The following is a 3,517-nucleotide window of genomic DNA, read 5'->3' as shown; positions in this document are numbered from 1 at the left end:
CCTCTTAAATTCCGTCGAGTCGAAATTATTTGAAATTATTTAAGAAATAAGCATTAATCTATCATACAAATAGCGTTAATTTTCAGGAATAATTTAGTGCAAAGTCTAATATGTAACTGCACTTGTATCTTGTTCATCTTTCGATCCTCCTTTTGATATGGTTCGGTTAGGACAGATGGCTGATTTTACAGCGTGGCGGAATACTAAATATTTTATAAATTTCAAGACTTTTCTTTTAAATGTACCACTAAATATTGTTAGTAAAAAATCGATACCAAATGATGCTGATCATCTTATTCTTATTGGAAATTCAAATTTAGTTCGACTGCAATGCAATGAACTTCAAAACGCCAACGCTTCACGGCGCAATGTATGCATTTATAAATGTGTGGTCATATGTACATACATACGTGTTTGAAATTCAGTACTCGCCAATCCTCTCAACTTCATACTTCAATACGCGCTCGTTTATGGTGAAATCTATGCACTTCGAACTCAACTGCAATTTCAAGCTGGCAGCACAAGTGCTCGTGTATTTGGCAGATGAACAAATTTATACACTTGACGACGTTGACCCAACACACGTCCTGCACTTACTCATACCCGCTAATGTGCGCTTGTATGTGCGTAAGTGAGTATACGTGTATGTATGTAATTGTTAAGCGAGAGTATTATAGAGCGGGAGCACAGCTGTTGCAAATGCAATATTTTTTTGTTCGTTTTGACTTCTTCTATATTTTTGTTGTAATTGCACGTTAGGCAGTGGAATTTGCCTTACATGCCATTTAAAATGTGCTCAACTGTGTGTGTGTGTGTGTGGTGTGCGCTTTTGATCCAACGCCTGAGCTGAGATTATCCGGGAAGTTCAATTAAAATTCAATCTGCATTGCGCAGACAGGCAGGAAGTGCGCTTTGACTGCGCAAAATTTAACTGAACACAAGTAGTATATACTCACATATACATATATGTATATATGAGTATATCAAATTTGATATAAAAATAGTGTTTGTATGTGTGTAGCAGCATGTAATTGCATGTATTTTGGGCAGTGATGCGTATGTGTGTCCTGTCCGCTTCCAATGAGCGTGTAACGTTGACTTTATTTTTAACTAAAAACAAGAAAAAAGGTTAACTTCGGTTGCACCGCAGTTATAATACCATTCACATATGATTTTCTTATAAAAAAAAGGTAACTATTGGCCTAAAGCGGTGGCTAGTGTCATGCGGTGACTCATTGTACGCACGATATATATGAGATATGTCGGAATCTATTCTGGACAAGCGGGAGTTTAATCTGCTACAATATCCAGAACGAAGCTGCGCAAGGTTCACTCTGGTTTCTTGCGGCAACTCGAGCTCTTCGTCTGCAATGGGTGGTAGTTTGACTTCAAGTACGCTATTCACTGAGCGGGTGTCGGTGAAGCTGTTAATGGCTCCACTGTGAATGGCGGTCAGTGTTTGTTGGAAGTTAGTTGCTTCCGAAGTCTGGCCGGCGTATCGTTTGATGTCGTCGACATAGTTGAGGAATGATCTCTTGTTGCTTATAGGAGGTGGTTCCGCTTCAAGCAGATGACTGCAGAGATGATTTCTGCGAAAGCACGCCAGCAGGAACTGTTTGTGTTCCTTAATTAGTAGCATATAGGCCTCACTATTTAGATGTTCGATAGTAGACATCAAAAGTCATCCTGTCATAGTTCGAAGTGCAGTGTTCTGACAAATTTGGACCTTTCTCATTTGCGTTCACTGCATCCAGGCGACCATATATGAGTGACGTAGTTAGGGATCGGCCGGCCGATTGCTGTTTTAATTTGCCAACCACGTTTGTTTGACCTTCCCCCAAGTGCTGCCAGCTAGTGACTTGAGGATTTTGTTGTGGCTTTGTATTTTGCCGTTAATCTCAGTCGTATGAGAAGTCAGACTGTCGAAAGTCACACCTAAAATTTGAGTTTTATTGACAGTCAGAATCCTAACGACATCGATCAGGTCAAATCTGCACGCCTTCGTTCAGTTTGTGAATATGGTCGCTTTGGATTTAGTATGAGAGAGTTTTAAGTTCCGTGCAGTGAGGAACCGAGAAAGTTTGGTTAGATAGCCGTTTACGTTTGAGCACATGCCATCGATTGCCATTGCCCGACGTCTCTATCGTGCAATCATCAGCGTACGAGGTGATAGAAATTTCCTCTGGTGGTCGCGTGAGTTTCGAGATGTAGAAGTTAAACCATAATGGAGAGAGAAAACTACTCTCGGGAACACCTTGTTTAATTCTTATCAGTTTTGAGTTTTTATCTCGAAATAGTATGGATGATTGACGACCTCTTAGGTAGTTCATTGTTCTCCTCTTCAATCTTGTATATTTTTTGATACATTCAAATAGCGTTGTGTAATTGACTGTGTCAAAGAGTTCTGACAAGTCCAACGCTATGAGAATCGTCCGCTCACAGGGTGGTTTTTGGTAAAGGCCATAAACTATTTAGGCGCTTATGATGCTAAGTGCTGCGTTGGTACTGTGCACTTTTTGGAAACCTTGCTAGTAGTTTGCTAGGTTTAGGTGGTGTGTGGAGTTCGGTAGTAGCAAGGCCTCTAGTGTCTTCACTACTAGGGAGAGAAGAGTTGTCGGACGATAAGATTCCCCTTGGTTAGCGGGTTTCCCAGGTTACAGTAATGGGAGCAATCGTCCGACTTTCCACGCCTCGGGTATTTAGGGAGTGGTCAGCGGTAGGTTGAAGATCTTGGTTAGAAAATTTACTCTTGTCCAACAAGTGAGCAGTTTCTTGAAGAGAAAAGAAAGTGTATACAATTCCAGATCGATAGCTCTAAAACTAAGGGGCTAAATTAACTCAGCTCATCATACTGAGTGTTAAAAACATCATGGGAAACTTAATATACCCTGTTCAGGGTATAAAAATGTAAAAATTTCCCACATATACAAACACAACACTCTCACATGCCCTGCCTAACTCATATCCGGCTACTCAATAAGCAAATATGAATTGTATGTTGACTTTATCTTTTACGTGTCATGGTATGTATGTATGTGTGGGTATRCAGTTTGTCCTGCGGTATTTTTATTGAAAGTGATTTTAGTTCAGTAACTACATCAGCCGGAAATATGATACAAACGCAAATATTAATGTATGGACGTTGGCACAGCTTAAAATTGTTTCCAAAATATTCATTCGCAGTTCAAATTGTGAGGTTATGTCGCATGCATGTACTTGTATGTATGTATGCTTAATGAAAAGTGATACTGCAACTGTTTGCTGAAAAAATTTCAATAAAAAGTTCAACATTTTCAAAAAAAAAAAAAAGAAAGGGAAGCATATCGAATCAAAGCAAATCTCTAAGCTTGTTGAAACAGATTTCGTTTAGCCGGAAACTTTTATACCGTTATTGGTGCTCATACGTAAATACGTATTCATATATGTATGCAGCGCAAGAGTGTGGGAAATGGCAAAATTGAGATTAAAAWTCATATTTTTTTGGTAGTTATTTATGTTCCTTTATTATGTATGTAAC

This window comes from Bactrocera latifrons, unplaced genomic scaffold (genome assembly GCF_001853355.1).
Source record: "Bactrocera latifrons isolate USDA-ARS-PBARC rearing strain unplaced genomic scaffold, ASM185335v1 scaffold_43, whole genome shotgun sequence".
Lineage (NCBI taxonomy): Eukaryota > Metazoa > Arthropoda > Insecta > Diptera > Tephritidae > Bactrocera > Bactrocera latifrons.
The sequence above is the reverse complement of the archived record's forward strand: the minus strand, read 5'-3'. Positions refer to the sequence as shown.